This window comes from Mus musculus, chromosome Y (genome assembly GCF_000001635.26).
Source record: "Mus musculus strain C57BL/6J chromosome Y, GRCm38.p6 C57BL/6J".
NCBI classification, from domain to species: Eukaryota; Metazoa; Chordata; class Mammalia; order Rodentia; family Muridae; genus Mus; species Mus musculus.
The window spans coordinates 30,423,175-30,434,943 of record NC_000087.7 but is presented as its reverse complement, the minus strand read 5'-3'; the positions used below and the strand labels follow the sequence as shown (position 1 = coordinate 30,434,943).

General features: G+C 39.2%; 1 long non-coding RNA gene across 1 annotated transcript; it reads right to left on the bottom strand.

Annotated features, from left to right (window-relative positions):
• Window positions 1-9,013: 9,013 nt before the first annotated feature.
• Gm28091 lies at window positions 9,014-11,377 on the bottom strand. Its single transcript, XR_001782919.1, has 4 exons — window positions 11,192-11,377; window positions 10,523-10,704; window positions 9,611-9,795; window positions 9,014-9,082 (listed from the first exon to the last, which is right to left on the bottom strand). It is a non-coding gene; the product is annotated as a predicted gene 28091 (long non-coding RNA).
• Window positions 11,378-11,769: the final 392 nt, after the last annotated feature.

Sequence of the window (11,769 nt, the reverse complement as noted above, 5' to 3'; positions counted from 1 at the left end):
ACCATATCCTGTCACCTATATCAAGTTTAAAATAGCAAGAACCACACGTGAGTAGAAAAATACAAATACATTTTATAGTGTCTTGAAGCTAAAATCCGCAAATTAATCAAAATATTATTTGGACTCTGTTACTTTATACCAGTGTTTTTTAAGTGTACAAGTCGCAGGCCTTTTCTTTGACCCTTTGCACAGGTTTATAGCTTTATAGTGTCCTTTTACCATCTTCATCCTCCCCACTATCCTCCATTGCTATCAAATCTCCCCCCTGCTGCTACACTTACTCTTCCAAAATACCTCCTATTTTTTAATGTCCCTTATTAAATTTATATTTTCACAATTGTCATTTTGAATTTTACTTGTCTAACCTAATATATTGTATTTTACCGTTCCATCCATTTTTTTAAAACAAAGCCCTGCACTAATACACATAGATGAGAAATATATTAATATGCCCCCCCCCTCTCTCTCTCTCTCTCTCTCTCTCTCTCTCTCTCTCATTTCTAAGCCATTCATCCAGTAGTTGACATCTAAAATCACTCCATATCATGTATGTTTCATACAGTGAGGCAATCAATATTGATGATATGGATATGTAGTGGTCCTTCTTAGATTTTTTTTTGAACTTAAATCAACATGGGAAGATAGAATCTCAGATAAAGAACTTCATCCATCACATTGGCCTGTGGCCACACCTTAAGGAATGTTTTTTTGTTTGTTTTTTGTTTTTGTTTTGTTTTGTTTTGTTTTGATGACTGTTTTTGAAGGATCTAGCTTTCTATGGATAGTGTCATATCCTATGCAGAAGATGTACAGGGTGTGGTGGGACCATGGAAGGTACTGAAAAGGATTTTTTTGAAGAACTGAAGATCTATGTGCCATGAACAATTAAAGTGTCCTCTAATTTGCAAGAAAATTTTATACGTACCTGTGTCCAATATTCTGTCTACACATATTTCAAAAGTAAAATTACCTCATCTATTTCATCCTGTTTTACTGCATTTAATCTATGAAATTCCTTATAATCAGAAGTGCTGGTAAATTTTAAAAACCTTTAAAATATGACTGGGAGATATCAGGTTTGTTTTAAGTTTATCACAACTTTGTAAGCATGCCCAAGATCTATGTTGTCCTCTTACTTTCCAAAGAATCTATAATTCATGATTGCCATTGGTATCAACACATGTCATTTAACCCTGTCAAATTCCAGCTTTGTTTGCATAAAAATAGTCCTCCTCTAACTGTGGGTTTTCATAAAGTGAAAATTGGTGTGCTATCCAGTGTGCTTCCTCAAAGAGTCTTGCAATATTTATGATAAGAAGCACAGCTTAAAGATAACCAAGGGAAAGGTTGGAACGTGAAAAATAACCACCATGGATGATGTCAAGTCAGAAACCGAAGACTTTCTCAGAACGAAAATAAAAACAAAAATGAAACAAAACAAAACACACACCAAACAAATAAATAAAAATCCAACAACCAAACAATAAAAACAATGCAAAGGTGAAATTCTTTGGCAGAATATTACTCAGATCATCAGGCCTTTCAGTTGGGATTTCATTTTTAATTTCTAGCAAGCCATATGAAAAGGTAAAGTCGAGATGCTGAACGTTTCTTTTCTGGTCAAGTCTATTTGGAGTTCTGTAGGCTTCTTTTATGTTCATGGGCATCTCTTTCTTTAGGTTTGGGACATTTTCTTCTATAATTATGTTGAAGATATTTGCTGCCCCTTTAATTTGAAAATCTTCATTCTCATCTACTCCTATTATCCTTGGTTTGGTCTTCTCATTGTGTCCTGGATATCCTGGATGTTTTGAGTTAGGATCCTTTTGCATTTTCCATTTTCTTTGTTTTGCTGATGTTCTCTATGGAATCTTCTACACCTGACATTCTCTCTTCCATCTCTTTTATTCTGTTGCTGATGCTTGCGTCTATGGTTCCAGATATCTTTCCTAGGGTTTCTATCTCCAGCGTTGTCTCACTTTGGGTTTCTTTATTGTGTCTATTTCCCTTTTTAGGTCTAGTATGGTTTTGTTCATTTCCATCACCTGTTCAGATGTGTTTTCCTGTTTTTCTTTAAGGACTTCTACCTGTTTGGTTGTGTTTTCCTGTTTTTATTTAAGGACTTGTAACTCTTTAGCAGTGTTCTCCTGTATTTCTTTAAGTGAATTATTAAAGTCCTTCTTGATGTCCTCTACCATCATCATGAGATATGCTTTTAAATCCGGTTCTAGCTTTTCGGTTGTGTTGGGGTACCCAGGACTAGGTGGGGTGGGAGTGCTGTGTTCTGATGATGGTGAGTGGTCTTGATTTCTGTTAGTACAATTCTTACATTTGCCTTTCACCATCTAGAAATCTCTGGAGCTAGTTGTGATAGTTGTCTCTGGTTAGAGCTTGTTCTTCAGGTGATTCTGTTAGCCTCTATCAGCAGACATGGGAGACTAGATCTCTCCTCTGAGTTTCAGTGGTCAGAGCACTCTCTGCAGTCAAGCTCTCCTCTCACGGGAAAGGTGCACAGATATATGTTCTTAAGACCTCCCTCCTGGCCGAAGACGAAGTCCCAAAACAGGACCTGTCCTGAAGCTGAGTTGCTTTGGCCTTTCCCAGAAGGTGTTAGCTTCTGTATTCTACACTCTCACATGTCCAGAAAACTCTCAGAGGAGTCCTGGAACCAAGATGTCTGCAGCTGATGCTCAGGCAAAGCACTCCTGCACTGGGCACACCCATTTCTCTGGCTGGGAAAGTGGCCAGATGTCTGGGATCTGTGCAGAATAATCTCGGCTGGGTCCCGGAACCAAGATATCTGCTACTGATGCTCAGTCAAAGCGCTCCTGAACCGGGTGGACCCCTTTTTTCTGGCTGGGACAGTGGCCAGGTGTCTGGGGCCCGAAAAAGGGGCTGTCTTAGAAGCTCTGTGGCTCTCGCCTCTCCAAGAAGCTTTTGGCTTCTGTAGTCCATACTCTCACCTGTGCAGAATACACCTGGCGGGGTCCCAGAACCAAGATGTCTGTTGCCGATGCTCAGGCAAAGCACTTCTGCACCGGGCGGACCCCCTTTCCTCTGGCCGGGAAAGTGGCTGGATGTCTGGGGCCTTTGCAGAATACACTCGGCAGGGACCTGGACCAGTCTGGTGGTTCTTCAGAAAATTGACATAGTACTACCAGAAGATCCAGCAACACCTCTCCTGGGAAAATACTCAGAAGATGTTCTGATGTGTAATAAGGATTCATTCTCTATAATGTTCATACCAGCCTTATTTATTTATTTTGTTAATATTTTTATTATTACATATTTTCCTCAATTACATTTAGAATGTACATTTAGAAAGTCCCCCATACCCTCCCCCCCCACTTCCTAACCCATGCATTCCCATTTTTTTGTCCCTGGCATTCCCCTGTACTGTGGCATATAAAGTTTGCATGTACAATGGGCCTCTCTTTCCAGTGATGGCCTATTAGGCCATCTTTTGATACATATGCAGCTAGAGTCAAGAGCTCCAGGGTACTGGTTAGTTCATAATGATATTTGACCAACAGGGTTGCAGATCTCTTTAGCTCCTTGGATACTTTCTCTAGCTCTTCCACTGGGGGCCCTGTGCTCCATCCAATAGCTGACTGTGAGCATCTACTTATGTATTTGCTAGGGCCCAGCCTTGTCTCACAAGAGACAGCTATATCCAGGTATTTTCAGCAAAATCTTGCTACTGTATGCAATGGTGTCATCGTTTGGAGTCTAATTATGGGATGGATCTCTGGACATGGCAGTCTCTAAATGGTCCATCTTTTGTCTCAGCTACAAACTTTGTCTCTATAACAGTCTGGCGGTTCCTCAGAAAATTGGACATGGTACTACTAGAGGATCCCACAATACCTCTCATGGGCATATAGACAACCACCAAACCAAGACATTATTGTATATGCCAGCAAAATTTTTTGACAGGACCCTGGAATAGCTATCTCTTGTGAGGCTATGCCAGTTCCTGGCAAATACAGAATTGCATACTCACAGTCATCTATTGGATTGTACACACGGCCCTTAATGTGGAATCTAGAGTAAGTACCGAAGGAGCTAAAGGGGTCTGCAACCTTAAAGGAGGATCAACAATATGAACTAACCAGTAACCCCCTGAACTATGTATCTAGTTGCATATGTGGCAGAGGATGGCCTAGTCAGCCATCAAAGAGAGGAGAGTCACTTGTTCTTGTGAAGATAATATACCCAAGTACAGGGGAATGTCAGGGCCAGGAAGCAGGAGTGGGTGAGTTGGCAAGCAGGGTAAGGGAAGGTATAGGAAACTTTCAGGATAGCATTTGAAAAGTAAATGAAGAAAAATATCTAATAAAAAATGAGTTAAAAAATATTAGCAAAACCTTATATTAGCACGTTAAAAGCACATCCTAAAGATCTCAAACACAAAGAAGAAATGACACCCAAAAGAAGTGGTGGCAGGAAATAGTAAAACTCAGGGTGGAAAAAAATAAAATAGAAAGAAAAATACAAATAAATTTTTGGAACAAATATTGGTTCTTTGACAAGATCACTAAGATCAACAAACTATTATCCAAGTTAACTAAAATAAAAAGATAATATCCAAATTAGCAAAATCAGATATTAAATGGGTGGGGACATAACAAAAGACACCTGATAGGTCAGAAAGTTTCGCAAAGTGCTTCTTCCTCCTAGAAGCACACTTGCTCAACCATATTAATTGCTGCTGTATTCATAATTATCTGCAACTGGAAACAACCTACATGTCCATAAACTGAAGAATGTATAACATATATATTTCTACAATAGAACATTACTCAGCTGTTATGAAATGGATGGAAACAGAAAAAAACAAAAAACAAAAAACAAAAACATAACCTGAATAACGTATCCCAGTCCTAGGAAGATAAATATGCTATGTGTTGATTTATATGTTGATATTGCCTGGGCTGGATAGTTTTTTGTTAATTTGCCACAAAGTAAAGTCCCCAGAGAGGAGGGAACCTCAATTGAGAAAATGTCTCCATAAGATTAGTCTGTGCAGGCAAGACTGCAGGGCATTTTCTTAATTAATGATTGATGGGGAGGATTTCTGCCCATTGTTGATACTGCCAACAATGTGCTTGTGGTTCTGAGTTCTCTATGAGAAAGCATGAAACCATGGGGAACTAGCCACTAAGCAGAATGCTGCAGACACTCTGGGCCCCTTTGTCTGCGTGGAACGGATCTCTAGTCACAGGTGGGCAAAGCGATGGATGAAATGATAGACAGATACACACAGGAGAGGTTGTGTAGAATCTGAATGTAAAGTGTCAAATTGAGCATCAAACTTTTTATACAGAAGAGAATAGGGAAGTTGGGTAACACACAAGCAAGGTACAAAGAGGTTACTGGATTCATACAGAAAACGGAGGAATACAAACACAGAAGGTCTGGCAGGAAACACCAGGGATACAATTCATTGTTAACAACTGGGATCAAAAAGAGCTCCACCAAAGATCCACTTAATCTTAGAAGCCAGGGTCAATGGCGTCATGCCCTTGCTATAGTTCCTATTTTAGTCTATTGTATAGTCCACCTTCCCCCTAGGCCATTGTAAATACGTGTATATGTGTGGAACTCAGCAATCTATAGTTCTAAGTATGTATTCTGCTTCCTCCTTAGGTCTCAAACTTCCTTCTTCCTAGATGATGATAAATTCCTGTGTAGGGCAGTGACTTAGCTTTTATTCAAAGTGGTAGTATAATACCAGAGGCAATTCTGAATGTTACTGAATAGGCACCATTCTTACTGAATTCCAAGCCCAAGGTCAGCTCAAGGACTTTCTAGGACATTGGAACACTGGTGAAAGCTTAGCTATATCAGAATTCAATCTTTAAAAGCACTTATAATAAAATAACACTAAAAGAGAGCATGTGGATCCATACACCAGACTAACGCTGGAATAGGGTATGAGTATATGGGTTAATGAGAACTCCAAAACTCCAGAAAATGAGCTTCCATGAAACTCTGCCTCATGAGCACTTCCAGGCCTCTCGGCCTGTCAAGCTGACTCGACTGGCGTGTGTGGCAGCAGCACCCATCCACGGTCTCTGTATCAGCTCCTGCCTCTAGGTTCCTGGCCCATTTCAGTTCCTGTTCTGTCTGTCTTCAGATGATGAATAGCAATGAAGAAGTGTAAACCAAATAAGTCCTACCCTCCCCAACTTGTGCTTGGGTTATTGTTTTTGGTGACAGCAATAGAAACATTAAGACATTCAACATTACATATGTGATGTCCTGTCTACAATCTGCAGATCCAGTGCAGTTAGGTATAGAGGAAGGGATTTGGGTGCATACATGGATGCCCATGGTATAGAGAAATAGAATGGATTTTATTATTGGACAAAGGTGGACAAGAAGGAGAAGATCAGGTGGCATGGTGGAGGGAGATGGGGTTGAATAAGGAAATGCAGGAAGAGATATTTGAAAGAGAAGTATTTGATGAATGATGACCGAAAGGGGGAGGAACTGGAGAGGATGGGAGGTAGTAAAAGAACCGTGGGGAGTAAAATTTGGGGGGACTGTAAGCAGGGTCTATTAAATGAGAAATTAATATTATTTTTAATTTTACTAGAGTATTAAGCATGGCAGAGGGGCTTCCAGGAATGTACATTTTACCTCCAAAATACTGGGCTTTGATGGATTCTTGGTGAGGTGAACCACTTAAAAGCTCTTACCACTCTTAAACACTTAAAAGCTGGTACCACTCTGTTACCACTCATGCTGTTGTAGAGTTTCTCTCTACTTGCTGTCCTCACATAACATCCCTCATAATCTATGGATGGTATGAAAATTTAAGGGGGGTTCCAGCCCCTCACTGGGCAATATCATTGCCGCCCAAAGTGTTAGTTAGATCTAACTTTCTCAAGGATTGCAGCTGATGCAGATTAATACTTCAACCACGATCTTGGAAAGAATTACTATGAAAAGCATGCCTTTTTTTTTTCAAAAGTCAGGCTGGTGTTCAGATGATTATTATTTCCTTGTACCTATTTCCTCATTCTGATTCCTGATATGATTTAAGAAAAACATGGTTAATGAACACATGTGCACCCTGTGGATTCAAAGTAGAAAGGGATGATAGGTTTTTATATGAAAGTTTAGTTTTGTGATTCTTTTAAGATTTTTGAAGGATTAATTTTTGAGATAGATAAAAACTAATCCTTTCTGTATAACAGCAAATTTCAGTCTACCAGTAAGAGAAACTGGATGAAAAAAAAATTACCTTACTTGCTTACAACTTGTTAATCTATAACAAGTTTTTTAGTTAGAAATGTGTGTTGGATCTTGGGAATGATATTGGATATTTATAAACATAATTTATAAATAGCTCATCATAAAAGTATAGAGAGAAGATGCTTTTCCTTATATATACTCATAATTATTCACTAGAAGAAAATAGAAAGTAACCAGTATACATTTTATACTAATTGAAAGATTGTGCAGAGATATATAAGCAGTGTGAGAAAAATAAAGTTGGTGCTTTGTTCCATCCACCAAATGTGAGTATATATTTAAAGTGGTTGAAGCTTTGCACTGTCCAACAAATGTGTGTGTGTGTGTGTGTGTGTGTGTGTGTGTGTGTGATTGTTTGTGCTTCTTAAAGCTTGCTTCTTCTACCATGTATGTAAATGTGTCTTGCCTTCTTTATATGCCATCTAACCAACATCCCCTCCTTGAATCACTGAACACTCTATCACAGCTACTCTTGGAAAGACAGCGAGACAGCAAACACACAGAGCCCTACTGTGCATAACTTGAACATGTGTGAGACCACCCACCTCCTCCAGTGACACCCTTTCTCCAACAAGGATACACCTAGTCCAACAAGGTTACTCATCCTAATACACCCTATGGGCCAATGGGAACCAATTACATTAAAACTACCACACCTACCTAGCTACTTGCATGCATATATTCATGCATAAGAGATAAACAGAGAAAGAGGGTGAGAGAAAAATGAAAGAGCGAGAGTGATAGGTAGATGATAGAGAAATAGTTGCATACATATCTATATAAATACACTCAATCATTACTTCATACATACATACATACATACATACATACATACATACATACATACATATATAGATGACGGATAGACAGATAATTATATGCGAAATTAATCTAAACACTAAAGACATGGTGCCCTTTAATTCACACACACACCCTGAGCATTGTTTACAATCCTCAATTAAGACATAAAAGTTGAACATTCGAACTACAAAGACATATACAAACAAACCCACAAAACCCACAATGTTAATTTGGTGTGCATAGATTATATTAATATCTATGATTTCCTTTTTTTCTGTATATTATGAGAGATTACACCCTAAAATCTTTCTCAAACTTGTCCATTATTTTAGTGACTACTGTGTACAACCTGATACTTATAATCCACTAGATAGTAATGTTACAGAAGGTGTTTATTGTGCTGAAGATATTCAGCCATACCCCTCAGCTCCAAAATATATCTTTTAAAGACACATAGTAAGGAACGATCTTCCAAATGACCTCAAATGAAACTGTCATCTGGTGAAAAATAACACAGCACAGGAAGAATTTTACACATAAAATTTATATTCATGTGAATATTGGTCAAAATGATTACAATTGTAAAGTTGAATTACATAGTGGTATGTCTTTGAAACAATAGGAAAAAATGATGCGCATACATTGTGTTTTCCAAAAAGAGTAGGAAATGTAAAACATTTAAACAGTGGGATGTTGGTTTCTAATGCCAGGAGATGACTAACATAGCAACAGACTAATAAAGTATCCTCTTCAAAAGTTAAAAGAAAAGAGCAACAACAAGAAGAGAACAACAATCACAAGGAACCATGTCATCCGTGGCATCTTCAGGAGGATGTGCAGCAATCTGAACATGATTCCAAGGACGTTAGTAGATGTCTAGTTCTTTATCAGCCTGACAGGTTTGTGTTCAACCATCCATGTCTGTATACTAAGGTTGGAAACAATCCATCGATGATGAGTGACCTAAAGATGATGAGTTCTACTCCCCACTCTCTTTGCTGCTCTGGAGACTTCAAACCTGAGGGGAGGAATGTTATATTGATGAGTATGAGAATGCTCAATGCCTCTTTGTCTACATTGTGTAAATTTGGCATCTCTTTAAGTGAAGTATAAGACCTGCTTAGGCCAGAAGGTACAACTAGAGGCCTGATGAATAAAGATGCTACTATAGAGACCCCATGTAATGAGAAAAGTCTTTCAGAAGTACACTTGGACAGAGGTGGAATTTAAGATCCAATTATTCAGAAATGGCATGTAGGCACTATTGTTGGCCTTAGTGTCAAACCGAGAACACCCCCAACACTAATCAGAAATGTATGGCTAGTGGTCAGAAGTGAGCAGGTAATGGATATTGGGAAGAAATGAGACCCTATGAGCCATGAAAAATAGATAAAACCTCAATGGTCAGAGGGGAAATACACGAGGGCATCTTTGTGAGAAATCGGAAATCTAAAACCCCTTTGTACAGGTAAACTAGTATGTTTGGTTGGGTAGAGTTTAAATTTGCATGTTCTTTCCTTGACGTGAGATCAAAGACACAGCCTACCTCATGCAGTGGAGCCCATTTCAGGTTCTTCCTAACAGCTAGCAACTCCTCATCAGAGACTAGAGCATCTGTCCACTATAGTAAATGTGGTTGCTAGATCAGGAATCAGTCTGAGCACTCATCAAAAACCTGGCTGACAGTTCCACACTAGTTCGTCTTCTCAGGCATATGTTCATCTCCTGGGTCTAGGTATGAATGGTGAGGAGTACATCATTTTAGTTTCTGCCTTGAGGAAATGAGCTTTTGTTCTGGGCTGTACTTCTTAATGTTCGGCTCAGGTACTTTAAGCTTGGGTGGTCTGGAGGTCCATTTGGGAGTTAAAATTGGAGGGGGGTTGTCTAAGTGTCTGCATCAGAGGAGAACATTGCAAGGTCATTATAGGTCAGAAAGGCATATTTGATTACCACTTGGGGAAAATGAGATCTGAGGCCCCTGGTAACTCAGAGTCAGTAGATTGAAATCCTTTTGGTCAAAGCAGAAGGATCTGAGGCCCAATTAAATAGACTTAGTAAGTTTACTCCCACAGGGGCATATTTGGAATGTCTGAGAACCCTTTGGATATTGGTGGACTGTAGCTCTCTATTAGAACAGGGAGGGCTGGTAGATCCTTTGGTGAAAAGTGAAATATTTCAGGTATAGTCTAAAAGCCAATTCAGTAAAAGACAGTAAGTGGAATACTTTGGGTAAGGGGAGACATATGCAGTATCCCTATGTGCAGGAGAAGAATTGTTTCTGCCCATCTCGGGATTAGTGATAGATCTAAGATTCTCTAAAATAGGAGGATGGTGATAGAAACTTCATAGGATTGTATAGAATAGTTTTATCCTGTTATTCCTATGTCTACAGCACTATTGAGCAGAAATTGAACACTGATTGATACCTTGAGAATTATAGGAAATTCCAGGTACTTACTCCTTCATCAGGTCCAAACATGAAATCACAATCAACAATACACATCATCTGAATGTCTGTGGTAGGCATGACAACAATCTTAGAAGTCTTCTAAGAGGGTGTAATGTAGTAGTTTCTGGTTTAGTGTCTTCCTTAAATATATGTCCATCCACACATTCCTCTGCATGGAGGCCAGGATGTCTCTGTCCAAGGAAACAAAACAAAGATAGTAATCTGATTTACCCTTACCTTGATACTCTTCTGTTTGAGATTTCAGTACAGAGTGTTCTGAAATCTCTTAGGTCAGAACAGTGCTTCCCAGACCATGGAAATTAGAAGTTATAGGTAGGACATACACTGGGAAGATGATGAATCTCGGGGATTTCCTCAAACACACTGTGCTCCACACAGGTTGGAGCACTCTCTGTTGTGAATGTCTAAATCTTCTAAGTAAGATAGGGGAGGAGCTTGGGCAGTTTTGCACAGAAGTAGGATGATTGTGCCCTTCATCAAACAGGTAATGTGGCAAACTTCATGAGAATAAGGAAGTTTAAGCACTCTGATCATAAGCAGCATTTCTGTGACACTTTGCAAATGTGAAATTCTAAACCTACTTGTAAGAGGGGTAAAATCTCTGGCTATTTTCAATAAATAAGAAAGACCATTTCACATTGGTGAAAATGCAAATACCTTCTGGAGAAGAGGGAGTTCCAGTATTGATTGATCAGCTTCCAAACCTTTTTTGCAGAATTTACGAAATCCACATATTTTATGTGGTGTGTGGACAGCAGGCAGCAATTGTTTCAGTATTCCAACAAGTTGGATGGTTATCTTTGGTCTATGAAACCTTTAGTCAGATGACATAAGAGCAAGGCCACTTTTCTTGAATGGGGGAATGTCCCCGAATATTTGTAGCAGGAAGAAGTTTGGAAGTAATCTTAGACAGTTGGGATATAGCAGGCACACATAGTCAATACGACAAGATCTATTTACACTTTACAAGAGAGGGTAGGTATGAGTCCACCACTGAAAATAAAAGGAAATATGTCAGTCCAATATAGTCATTTGAGAAGGCTTTGTTGCCCAATAGACAGAGGGAGAACAGGAAATATGTATGACTAGATGTGGTGTGTCTGAGGCTCCCATAGGGAGAGGGAGAGGCACTGAAGCACTTGTATGACTGGATGAAATTTATAGACCTCTTCGACAGAGGATGTGAATTTGAGAACTGCTGGAACAAAAAGATTCATTCTGGCACCCCTTTCAAA